General features: G+C 38.8%; 1 protein-coding gene across 2 annotated transcripts in view; it reads right to left on the bottom strand.

The window, feature by feature from the left end:
- The window catches only part of LOC145252660 (uncharacterized), a 684,850-nt gene that overhangs the window by 165,031 nt on the left and 505,803 nt on the right, over positions 1–14,016 (bottom strand). The gene's annotated exons all lie outside the window — the stretch shown is intronic.

Genomic DNA, 14,016 nt, shown 5'->3' with positions numbered 1-14,016 from the left:
GTATCAAGCAGTGGCGACTCGTGCCTGGGGGTGCTCTTCAAAAATTTTACGTATTGTTTTAATAGGTGCCCGGAAAACTCGTCCCGGGAAAACTCGTCTCGGGAAAACTCGTCTCCGGAAAACTCGTCTCCGGAAAACTCGTCTCCGGAAAACTCGTCCCCTTTCGCTAGGTAGGAAAACTGGTCCCGTATTGAATAAATATCGATTGAAAACACATTTTATGATCGTTCTTGAAGGAGATATTGTTTTTTAAAATAGACTATAGCCCTCCCCCCATAATATTTAAAAAAAATATTTTTACTTGTTTAATATTTTTGTTTTTAAAAATAAAATCGATTTTCTAAGTGTCCGTTTTCAACCTAACTGGCTAAGTTCTTAGTGGTTTAACTTCTTTTAAAGCGTTTATTATCTTCATACAAAGATAATTACACATTTTTTTTGTTTTTATTTTAACGATGTTTTTTGAGTCATAAAAACAATAATAAAAAACAAAAACAAAAAATTAAAAAACAGGGAGCGATTCGATTTTTCGTTTCTTTTTTTTTTTTGGTTTTTTAATTATGATAGCTTTTTTGTTGTTATGTTTTTGTTTTCTCTCATACCAAATGCACTCATGCGTTATTTAAAATTATAATTTTATCAATTATCAACATTTATTGTCGTCCTGTCAAATTTTGCAAAAATTAACTAATAAATTAAAAGCGAAATATTTTTTTGGCGCGGGAGATGCCATCATGTGCTAACATCTCTCGTTAACTCCTTTTTAATTTTTACTTCAAAATTCTAAAATCAATCATTAAGAGAAAAAGTAATCACTAAATAAATTTATTAATCAATTTTATTGAAAACTCCGCTATCGTTTATCAAGAATCTTTTTAATTTCATTTTTTGTTGGTTGTTTTTCGGAGGGAGATATAGTTTTTACCCCCCCCCAGTCCCCCACTCTCTCTCTCTCTCTCTCTCTCTCTCTCTCTCTCTCTCTCTCTGTGTCTCTCTCTGTCTCTCTCTCTCTCTAAATTATATTTAAAAAATATTAAAATTTATTATTTTCTTTTTAAGTAATTTTTTTAATTTTCTATTTTTTAGCGATTATCAAGACCCCTAAGATGTGATATACCGGACATTATTTCTCGTTCTCACGTAACACTCGACATGTTTTTTGTTTGTTTTCTGTGTTTTTTTTTTCTTTAACAAATAAACGATTCCAAATAAATTTAATAAACAACATAGTCGGCGAGGTAGAAAAATCGATTTTACCCTTTTATAAACAGCATTATATAAGTAAATTCTTTTTATATTAATATAAAAAAAAATATGCGGTCTCGTTTATGAACATAATAAACGCTTTAAAATAAGTGAAGCCACTAAGAACTTAGCCAGTAAGGTAGAAAACGGACACTTAGAAAATCGATTTTATTTAAAAAAAAAAAAAACAAAACATTAAACAAGTAAAAATATTTTTTAAAAAATATTGGGGGGGGGGGGCTATAGTTTATTTTAAAAAACAATATCTCCTTCAAGAACGATCATAAAATGTGTTTTCAATCGATATTTATTCAATAAGGGACCAGTTTTCCTACCTAGCGAAAGGGGACGAGTTTTCCGGAGACGAGTTTTCCGGAGACGAGTTTTCCCGAAACGAGTTTTCCCGAGACGAGTTTTCCCGGGACGAGTTTTCCTAAATTCAAAATTTTATTTACAAATCTTTTAACAACTTTAACAGACTTGGCTATTTACTGACCTTCCCATGCCGGTAAAGATCGACATAAAGTGGAGATTTATTATAAGAAAATAGGATGTCATATATAAGCATTATAAACATCGAATTTTAATGTATCTTTCTCCCCAAAGAAAACAAAAAATTAAAATTGTCTCAGTCCAGAAGGATTTCTATTACTTTTTTTAATGCCCCATCTACTAACAAATTCAATGTAAAGTTTAAAAATGCATAATTATAAAATCTGTTTTTTTTTGTTTGTTTTTTTTTACTTACAAACACATTTTAATTAAAAAACCTTGTGTAAAAAAACATTTTTCAAAGTGTAAAGTCTAACATTGTCCTCGTTGGAGGCAAATAAATGCTATTTTTTTTATATCTAAAACATACAAGTTAAAAAGATTTCTAACTAAAATGTATTTTCAACATAAAATGTTTCTTCGCTTGTTTGCTTCTAGGAAAAAATGTAAACAGTTTTTTTCTTTTTTTTTTTTTTTGTAAAGTTTAGTTGTTGCAAAATAAATAGCATTTAAAACTACGTAAAACAAACAAACAAAAAGGCAGGTAGATGGAAAAGTAACTTTATTTTTATGGTAAGATTTATTTATTGTATATTTGATTTTAGTCGCGTGTTAGCTTCACTGCTAAATCCCCGAATACTTTTAATAAAAAACACAGTTTCTGCATATTATATATTTCCGTCTGCTACCGAATTAAATCGCAACGCTAAAAGTGTGCATATTTAAAAAAAAAAAGAAAGAAAGAAAAATCACAATATTTTATGTACAAGAACATGTTATATGCAGATTTTGGTAATCGTGAAGAAAGAGAGAGCCTGTTTCCTCCGTTTGACTATAGGTGGCGTTACTGTCTGTCCAACCAGTCACGGAAGCACAAATTGTAAATGGCACCTTTGAAATAAAAAAATGATTGTTTTTGTTATATTTTAATTTTAAACATTTTTTTTGTTTTGCAAACATATTTAAGTTTTTTTTTTTTCAAACATATTTACGTTTCTTTTTGTTTTTGCATTTAAGTTTTATTTTTCCAAACATTTACGTTTTGTTGCTTGATTATTTTCAAACATTTACTTTTTTGTTTTGTTTTTACGTTGTTTTTTTTTTTTGTTTTTTTGCAAGCATAAACTAAATATTTTGTAAATATTTTTCTTTTTGGCAAGTTTTCTTATGCACTTATTGTACCGCGCTATTTTTTAATAGTAGTTTCAAGTAAGATTCAGGTTTTACAATATCCTTTTTCAAATATATAAATAATCGCGGAAAAGGTAAAATAAGTGCAGAAAAATTAAGAAAAAAAAGGGGGGGGGGCTCCATAAAAAAGATAAAAGAAAAAAACATGTATTTTTTTATTATAAGAACGTAAAAAATACTCGCGGGAAAACGGCTGTACCTAAAAGAAAAAATATAGCAAAAAAAAAAACAAAAAAACAAAAACAAAACAAACGTAAAAACAAAAAAAAATACGTAAATATTTGGAAACTTAAAACTTCAATATGTTTGCACAAAACAAAAAAATGTTTAAAATTAAAATATAACAAAAACATTTATTTTTATTTCAAGGGTGGCATTATATACATTTTGTGCTTCCGTAACTGGGTAGACAGACAGTAACGCCACCTATAGTCAAACGGAGGAAACAGGCTCTCTCTTTCTTCACGATTACCCAGATTTTAATAATAATTAAAAAAAAAAATTGTAAATAAGCCTCCTTTTTTTTTTTTCAATAACAGTGTTATCATATCTATCTGGCGCACACTCTAAGCAAACAACGAATTTCACGACGCGGAGCTGCGATAAGTGACAGTTTCTGCAGCGGTTTTCATCGGCTGTCTATAGCGTCTAAAGCGCGCATGCGCACAAGAGAATTTCATTAAGAAAGTGTAACTGTGAATTTCACAGCTCCAAGCAAGGTTTATTTTTATTTTTATATGAATTTGGAGATACCGACATTAAACTTAATGATTTTATAATGTACACATAGAAAGAATAAAATGATAATAATAAGAAAACAAACGTATTATTTTTAATTTTATCATCAATATTGTGTAGAAATAACTTGGGGGTGCTACTGCTGCACTGCTGCAGTCCCACAGCTCCATACACGAGCCGCCACTGGTATCAAGATTGAAAGATCAAGACAAAAATGAATATAGAAAAGTTGAATAACTTTATAGGAATCAATACTACCAAATTTATAAGCAATGTCCTTTAAATTTATTTTACCTTTGATATATCTTTAGTTTAACAAGATTAAGGAGATGAATGAATGAGTGTAGTTAATAAAAACTGCTATGATTTCAATACAACGATTGCATGGATGGGTTTTAATTATTTGGAAATATCTTCTCTTTCATTTCATCAAGTTTAATTACGTGTATTTGATTAGTCTTATATCTTCTGAAAACTAAAGAAAATTATTGCATTTAACAATAGCAACACAGACAAGATTTAGCATGAATAATAATTTCCTATCTATTGTTTGGAATTCGGTAAAATATTTCATTTTGAAAGAAATATTTTCAAACAGAAATATATTATGGTGTGATGTTGACCTGTCCTGTTTCAGGAATATATGCATTCTTTTTTTGCAGTATATATAGAGTTACAACAAAGACTTTCTGTATCATACTATTTTGAAAATTTGTTAATACACTCTTGTAAATTAATTATTATCGTTCCTTGAACATCACAACCCTGACGACGAAGTATGATACTCCTACTTATTCTGCCCAACATAATTCGAATGTATGTCTCTTAATGATATTGTGTTAAGTCTAAAGGTAAAATGCAGTAATCATATATATTTAAAAAAAAGAAAAGAATAAAGTAAAAGAGAGTGGAGAAAAAAGGAAATTTATTGAAAACAGAAAAGAAAATATAGACAGAAATTATTTACAAGTCAAATGGTCAAAGGGAAATAATTCAGTTTTAAATTATCATTATAGTCTTTCTTTGTGTATAATATTTATATTTAATAATATTTAAAGTCAAACAAGATTCAGACCAAAATTGCGTCCCTTCTAAGAGCAGATTTTGAATAGCAGAAGCAGTAAATAATTATTTATAGTTGTTGCTGAAGAAGGTTCCAGAAACAAACTTAACGAACACTTTTGTTCAGAACCTTATGAAAGCTAACAAAAAGGAATACTTGTTCTGTTCTATTTTTAGAAGTCTCCAGAAACGCTTAAAAAGACATTTTTATTATTCTAATTGAAAAGTAATATTTTTTTTTTATATTATATTGTATAATATTTTATTATTATTTTAATATTATTATTGTTTTTATTTTATATTATTATATAATATTTTAAGTATTATTATATTATTATAATATTGAAATAAATATTTGTAGAGGACTAGGATATATAAATCCTAATCCCGTTACAAAAGGAAAATAATGAAACAAATGGAATGAAGGAAACAAAGACTCAATTGCTGGAATAGATAAACGTGTCGTTCATTTACTGTTGAAAGAATGAATGTTTTAGATATAACATGTGTTCATATCCGCGCGGGTGTAACCATCATTTGTTGTGGGATTGGTAGTATAGAAGGAAAAAGGAAATGTGTGTTCATCTCACGTTCGGGTCCCTATCGTTTGTTTGCGCGTGGGAAGAGAAGTAAGTGATGTAGTGGAAAATGTGAATGATAGTCTAGCGTGTAGACAAAGAAAAAGATAGAGGGTTGAGATCAGTTAAACTGTGCGCTATGTTAGCAGTCAGCTACGTGGTGGTGTTCTCTGGCACAAGTAGTAGATAGAGAGAAAGAGTGAGAATGTCAATCCAGTTCATGGAGAGAGAAAGTGTATAAAGTGTACGTACTGTCTGTTGGCTTTTTGTCCCACATAGTGGCAAGTGACGTGAGGCACGCACGTACGCGCCTACCGAAACAGTGGCTGGTGCGCCGACCACTCACCTCGGAAAGCGAGTTGGAAAAAGGGCTGGAAACAGCTTGTCTCTTGTTTCTATAATTGTTTTTGGTGGTCTTTTGTGCACGTGTGGATTTACTTTGAAAGGGAAGTGACGTTGTCCGTGTGTGCGTACATGTGCGCGTAAACATGAATATATGTACATGCGTGGACGTGGGCGCGTATGTTTGTGTGCGCGTATGTATATGACAAGTAATATAGCTTGAGATGTGAACGCATGTTTTTGTGTGAGACTAGAAAAGGCTCGCGCAATACTCCCCTTCCTAGGAAAAAAATATATGCAGTGTATATATATTTATATATATATATATATATATATATATATATATATATATATATATATATATATATATATATATATATTTTTTTTTTTTTGTAAGTAATGTATTCGGCAATTGACTTTTCGTCCTGTTTTTTTTTTACTGTTGGTGTGGTTATTTAAAAAGATGTAAAAAAAAACGGAGTGTGTTCGTAAAAAAAAGTAGTTACTTACGTGTGGAAAGGCGTTTACTCTTTTTTAGGGTGATATTTGTTTGTTTGGTTTTTGTTGTGTGCTGACATGTGCTACGAGTTGCTTAGACAGTGAAGTGAATTGTTCGTTTGGAAGGAAAATTTTTGTTTCGTTATTGACGTCGTGTGTCAAGTTGACGGTATCCTCGCAAGTGAATCTGCGGTAGAGTGTGTACATTGTCTGTACGGGCACTTGCGCATTTGTGAGAGTGGTTGCCGGCTGTCAACGTAACTTCTAAGTTGTGAGTTTATCAGCGTGCGTGGTGCATCGCAACTCGTATTGTTGATTCAACTTCTTCCTATGTGTTGATAGGGATGTCCTGTAATTGTTTCTTTGTTGTTGCGTCTGCTGTGTGGGAGAGAATGTGTATAAGCTTATGTGATTTTGCTCCTCGCGTTTGTTGCAGGGTAATGTCAGGAAACCGTGAAAAATGTTTGTCGAGCTCGAATTTTTCTTTAAATTTGGTATGAAGTCGACAGCTCCGTGTTTATTTTTCTGCCAAGTTTGACGAGGGGTTTCGTCATTGTAGTTCTTTGAGATTCTTGTCAGTAGGAGGTCACTTGTCTTTTTTTGTTGAAAAGTTCGTTTTTTTTCTTTATCAAATAAAACGCGCGTCTCGCTCAAAACAATTCCTTTCAAAAAATGTAAGGTCACCATACGTGTTCGTTTCACACCAGTTTGTTGCGGGACTTGTGGTTTAGAATGAAATGCGTGTTCCTCTCACGTTCGGGCGTCACCATGTTGTAGCGATCTAGGGTATAGAAGGAAATGCGTGTTCCTCTCACGTTTGGGTGTAAGCAATTTGTGATGGTGGTGAAAAATAGGGAAAATGAATTGAATTGAGAAAGAGACGAAGTACGTGTTAAATTGAATTAAATGAACTAGGATTTATTTCGTGAAGAAACAAATGAAAGAAAAGGGTACTACACGTGTTTAGTTTGGCGTGCGTCTCTCGCTGTTTACTGGTGAGAAGGAAGGTCTATAGTTTGGCGTGCGTCTCTCGTTGTTAGCTGGTGAGAAAGAAGGTCTATAGTTTGGCATGCGTCTCTCGCTGTTTACTGGTGAGAAGGAAGGTCTATAGTTTGGCGTGCGTCTCTCGCTGTTTACTGGTGAGAAGGAAGGTCTATAGTTTGGCGTGCGTCTCTCGTTGTTAGCTGGTGAGAGGGAAAGTTTATTGTTGTAGAGAGAGAGAGAGTCTGTGTGTGTATGAGTGTTTCGTTCAAACTCATCCATTTCAGTTTAAAATAACGGGGTCACCATCGTTTGTAGAGGACTAGGATATATAAATCTTAATCCCGTTACAAAAGAAAAATAATGAAACGAATGGAATGAAGGAAACAAAGACTCAATGGCTGGAATAGATAAACATGTCATTTATTTACTGTTGAAAGAATGAATGTTTTAGATATAACACGTGTCCATGTCCGCGCGGGTGTAACCATGTGCGCCATGTTAGCAGTCAGCTACGTGGTGGTGTTCTCTGGCACAAGTAGTAGATAGAGAGAGAAAGAGTGAGAATGTCAATCCAGTTCATGGAGAGAGAAAGCGTATAAAGTGTACGTACTGTCTGTTGGCTTTTTGTCCCACATAGTAGCAAGTGGCAAGTGGCGTGAGGCACGCCCGCGCGCGCGCCTGCCGAAACGGCGGCGGCTGGTGCGCCGACCACTCACCTCGGAAAGCGAGTTGGAAAAAGGGCTGGAAAAAGCTTGTCTCTTGCTTTTATAATTGTTACCGGCGGTCTTTTGCGCATGTGTGGATTTCCTTTGAAAGGGAAGTGACGTTGTCTGTGTGTGTGTACAAGTGTGTGTACATGTGCGCATTAGCGTGTGTGTGTATATACACGCGAACGTGAATATATGTAGAAAATGTGTAAGGAAAGTCCTATAAAATTACTGCGCCCTCTGTAGATGTATAAGGAAAATCCTTTAAAAGTACTGCACCCTCTGTAGATGTATAATGTTGCAGCAATGTAAAGCAATTCAATAACCAGTAAACACCGGTTCTGCACGGAATCCAACTAGCAAGGTACCTAGACGGACGCGAACGGTTACTCAGAATGGACCCAACAATCGGTTACTCAGAACGGGCCCAACGATGGTAAGATATGCTCACACCCACACGGCACGAGAAGCAACAGCAACACGATTCCCGAACAAGTCAATCATCGCTCTCCCAACGTCTTTCAATCACCCGCTTTTATGGCCGTTGCGGGCCGGCTACATTTGCATATTGCGAGAATTCATGTGACTTTGCGAAATATCATCCTTTACAAAAGACGGCGGCCGCCATCTTGATCTTTCTTTCTCTATTTTCGGTTGGCGACGCCAAGCCGGCCCCGAGATAAGTCTTTCCTTTTCGTTCGTCTCGTTTATGCACCCACACAACACACAAACACGCGGGCGCTTGTCTCCTGGATGCACATTACACTCCCTCCTGATCTGATGATCACATAGGGAGCATTGTGGGGGTGGCCTTTTAGTGCATGTGCTTCTGCGAAGAGGTACATTCACTGTTTCAGATTCGGGCTCTGGATCTGGTTTCGCCTCATCAGACGAAGTATCGCTATCAGTCTCTGGAGGGGGCTCACTGAATCCGTGTATCGGCAGCTCATCACAAGACGCTTCACTGATTTCTTCTGTAGTTGTGTAACGCACCGCGGTAGCTGGGGGAAGATCTCGCACATGTCGTGGGGTTCCATCGACCAAAACAGACTGCTGGCTAATCACTCCAGATATTTGTCCTTGCTTAAACTTGTCCGTGCACCGATTTCCTGGGGGCCGCACCCACACTGGATCTCCCACTTCATATCCGTTACATGTTCCCTTGTCGGCTGGCTGCGGAGTGTTGATTCCCTTCACTCCGATTCGGTATGTGTAAATAGCATTCACAGGTGCGGTTGAAGGAGACGTCCCGTCCTTTGGCGTAATGTTATACCAATATGTGGCTTCCGTAATAGTACATCGCTTCCTGGCAGCAATTCTCTTGATGCTGCAATGGCTTCTTTCAGCAATGCCATTTCCTGACGGCACATGTGCACATCGCAATCGTAGTCGGACGCGCCACTCATCTAACAACTGCCGGACTTGCTGGCTACAAAACGCTGCATCATTGTCAGTCAGGAGCTCTTCCGGCGCACCTCGCTCAGAAAAAATGGATGATAGGTGGCGAACAACATTTGTCGAATCCTGTCTGGTCATCTGCCGCCACACCGCAAATCTCGTAGGCCCGCAATCAATGAGAGTTAGAAACGGCTCGCCACTGTAATGGGTAATATCCATGGCAAAGCCGATGCTATACACCCTCAACTTCCAATCGACCCTTCTGCCATCGCTCTGGTGCAGGATCAATAGACTGGCAAGCCTCACAATTTCTGATGATCTGTCTGACATCCATCTTGATCACTGCTGGGTATACGCGCCTCACAAAATAAAGGGTCCTCTTGATACCCGGATGTCTGCTCTGTGCATGAATTTTTTGTATTTGACATGGGTCGATTGCAACTGCACAAGATCGAGCAGTAATCTCCATTCCCATCTTCGCGGCTTCATACCATTTGTGAGGTACTCAGGTCAGTTGGTCAGCACGATTATAATGTGATGGCACCAGAGTGACGCTCAGTGATAGCCCATACTCAGATACCAGGTTTTTTAGCGTGTCTAGCCTTCTCCGTATTAACATTTTACTTGCTGCCTTGGTACGGATTTGTGTCCATCCTGAAAGTGTGTCAGACACCCAGTGGTAGACACAGAGAGAATCTGTGTACAAGGTCAACTTCTTAGACTGCCACTGCAGGGCCAGATTTACCCCCTTTACAACAGCGTCCAGCTCTGCCAGGTTGATATGTTGAGAATCTGTTACGGGCCGCAGCCAACATGCATCTTCGAACACGTTTCCTCCTTGCTCCAACGATACTCCCAACGCCAAAAAACTGGCATCAACCCACACACCTACGTTGTCTCCATTAACACACCACCGCCCACAGGCAGGGTCCTTCTTGTTCACTCTCTCCAGTGTCTCTTTAATTATCAGAGTTAGTAGGACATCATCGGATATGTCATCCCAACCCGTGGTTGTTAAATTTGCTCTGCGTTTAATTACACCAACAGCTGCGCGGAGCCAGCCACAGGCCGGTAAGTGACCAACAAGTTTTCCACACCAAGAAAAAACGGTCCGCCTTGTAACGATTTTGGGGATGCTTGGAATTTCACTGCCATGCCTCCATTGTAGTAGAGGGCGGCAGTACTAGGGGTCTGTCTTCAAAAACCATTTGCACCTAGCTTAATCTCTTCATTAGGATGATAATAGATAGAGAAAAAAAGAATTTTTGAAAAAAAGTCATTTTTGGCACGTGGGGGGCTTTTTTTACGATATTGCCCCCCCCCCCCCCGGGGGGCCCAAAATCACCATTTGCAGCAAAAAATTTACATTATGCAAAATTGCATGCATCTAAACGTCCTAAATGGATACAAATTGGTATAGATAGTTGAGACTGATGATTTCTAGCCATTTTTGAGGCATTTTTGGGTTCCTAGGATAAAAAGAAGGGCCAAAATGAGCCGAAATTTGCCCAAAATTACCTGAAACTTAAAAAAACGGCTATTTGGCTACTATGTTACTCCTAAAACATTCCAAATGACTATGAGTGGACTTAGTTGGCTAAAACTTACATTACCCCATAATTTCTACCCATAAGTCGATTGGCATCCCTGCAGATGGACATGTGTCACCATTGATAGGCATCGAGTTTTAGAAAAATTGTGAGGTGGTAATAAAAGAGTAATAGTTAACAATTGGAATAGAACAATAAATCATCTCAACAATTAATTGAAATACGTTATGAATGATTCAAATTCTTTATTAATCTCATCTTTGTTCTTCAGTGTGAATTTGTTTTTTCTTTCATAGTTCCAACTTCCCTTCACTTCGAGCAACTTCCCATTCTTATAGCGCAGAACCTGGTCACTGGTTACCTCCTCCAGAATGGGTGACGATGGATGAACCCACATCAGATCTGCACCTTTCTCAACCCGGACCAGCTGCTCCACAACAAATGTTTGATCATCCTTAATCGAAGTGAAGAAACCAATATACCAGGTTGTCTGTTCACCCTCATACCATACACTCACACACATCTTGTTAGGCTGGTAGATTTGGTGCTCTCGTTCTTTTGGATCGTCTGACAGCACTTTCAAGGCATCGTCGTTGGTTGGCAATATCATTTCTGCGATGCTGCTTTGGCTTGCACTGTTGTCTTCGTTGGACAAGAGAACGGACAGATTTTCGAGCTGAGTGGACATGTCTATGTTGATCAGCCTAAATAACTCAGGTCGATGCAGTCGATCTGCTTTGTGAGTGTGAATGTAGAAGGAAAGCTCAGTTTTGACAATTTTCTTGCCAATGTCGCCATTCTTTCTCAATACCTCTTTCAGCTCGTCAACAGAACAACACGGACCACCCCATTGCTTGCAGGTTTTAGTCAGGTTGAGAACGTAATCAACATTCTTCTGTTTCTTGGACAATTTCTTCTCCATTACTTGATTCTGCAGTTCCTTCTGGGATGAGTACCAAGAAACATTCATTGCTGCCAACTCATTACGAATTTTGGAGGCTTTGCTACTCACATCTTTCCTCTCCGCACTGTGCAACACCATGTTATCTCTCAGTAACTCTCCTGTGTGTCGGTTGTTCTTGCAAATGGCTGTTCGTGATCGCCTGCTGAACACGGACAACTTACGCTCTGCCTTCAAGTTGTGCGTTGGAGCAAACACCAACTCTTCATCAGATATTTTGGTGAGATCAGCTGCTCGCAATTCTTCTTTTGTGTCAGCTGCAAAACCATATTCGCGACCACACTGCAGTTGAATACACTCGGCTGCAGCCATGGTGAGCTTCAACAGCATTTTCATCTCCAAGTCACCACTCAGTTGATCGACGTTTCCAATTTTGGATTTCACAACGTACACTTTCAAAGTGTCCACTTTTCCTTGTAGGAGATTTTGATGTAAACGAGGAAGTATTTTCTTCAATTCAGGTGTGGTAACTTTTTCTACAGCATGAAGGAATGGAAAAACGACATGATGATTGAAGTATGCCAGCAGTCTCAATTCTGAAATGAAAACCTCGCACTTCAGGTAAATTCTACATGCTTGTGCAAGCAAGTTATCTGCTGGTGTTTCTTCAAGGAGCTGTTCAAGGATTGGAAGTGGCTGAATGATGGCGTTGGCACAGGAACCAAGTTTACAAAATCTTCTTTCCCTGTACAAGGTTAGCTTCCTGTCCCATCCATGCTGAACACATAATCGCTCAAATGGAACAGCCAATGAACAAGAGTTTGCGCTTGAATCTGGTGTCACAATTTTCAAGAGTGCGGTCATACCAGCTTGTACGACGGTGGTGTTCCTGAAGAAAGATCGCAAGTTGGGATTCACCTTTTCCAGCTCACTACGAAGGTTTAAAGGTACCTAGGAACCCAAAAATGCCTCAAAAATGGCTAGAAATTATGGGGTAATCTAATTGTAGGGTGCCATCTTCTTCATAAACATCCAATCCCAATACACATGCTCCTTCCCTCAAACGTTCGGGATTCTTGCATTCCAGACCAAACTGAGCCAACTTTTCTTTGACACACGACGCATCTTCATTGACGTATACGTCATCAATGTAATCTGACGTTGAGTCCCTCATGGGCTTTTCTTGGGACAATACTGTGTTGACAATAGTCTTCATGATCTGTGGTGCCACATTTAGGCCAAAGCCGAGGCGTGTAAGGCAGTACCTCTGCCCCTGGAACCAAACTGTCTGGAACGGCCACAACGTCTCATCAACTCGCACCTGTAAATAGGCTTTTCGCAAATCCAATATCGAGACATTAGTGCCTTTCTGACGCTATTCCCTCAACTTGCTGGCGCATACGTCAGCATCGGCAGTGTAGGCTTCAATATGCTTGTTAAGCTCCCTATAGTCCAGCACCGGCCGTACTTTCGACTTGTTATGCTGGACTACTGCCATCAAGGGTATTAGACCCTTGGGAGGCCCAAGCTTGTCCTCAGGGTAGGGGATTAACCAGCCATCTTGGATCCACGCCTTTAGTTCCCTTTTGTATTCTGCTCGGGTCTCACTGGGTATAGGGTACTCTGCAACCCCATTCTTGAGTTTAGTCGGTGCCCTTCCCTCGGTCCACTTCCAAGATGCAATCCAGGCCCTCTTGCGAGAGTCGTAGTCCACTGTAAAATCCGGCCGAACGATGTGGAGCGCTGCACACACTGGGGCCTCCAAGAATCGCACCTTTCCATCCCGATGAATTGCAACTCCCCCTAGCGCCTTGATGGCATCGTATCTGAGCAACAGGTCAAACCCCAGGAGATTTCCTTGGGTCACGAGCACATTGATCTTAGTGGCTGCACCGGTGTCCGTGTAGATCTCGACAGTTCCAGCTCCACAGCATGTCTGGGTCTCGCCTCCTATCGTGGTGACTTTGATCTTTCTCTTAGTCCAACTTGGACACAGCCTGGCGCTCACTATAGTATGTGAACAGCCTGAGTCGAGAAGTGCTGAACAGGGTATCCTGTTTATGTAGACGGTGATCACTGGTTGCGCCTTGTTCAAATTTTGCTCGGGGAGCAGGGCGGCGCTGATGTCCTCTCCCCTGATACATTTCCCGCACAGTTTTGGGCTAGATGCCCCAAACCGCCACAATTAAAACAGCGCACACGCCCCCTGTTGGTGCAATTCCTTGCAAAATGTCCGCGTCAGCCGCAGCGAAAACATTTCCCATTGCTTGCAGGGTTCTGATTCGGAATCTCCCAAGCGCCAATCTGGCCTGTCTGTGTCGCCATCACAA

Source organism: Euprymna scolopes, chromosome 29 (assembly GCF_053919585.1).
Source record: "Euprymna scolopes isolate OS-2025 chromosome 29, ASM5391958v1, whole genome shotgun sequence".
Lineage (NCBI taxonomy): Eukaryota > Metazoa > Mollusca > Cephalopoda > Sepiida > Sepiolidae > Euprymna > Euprymna scolopes.
This window is presented reverse-complemented; position numbering and strand designations above follow the sequence as displayed.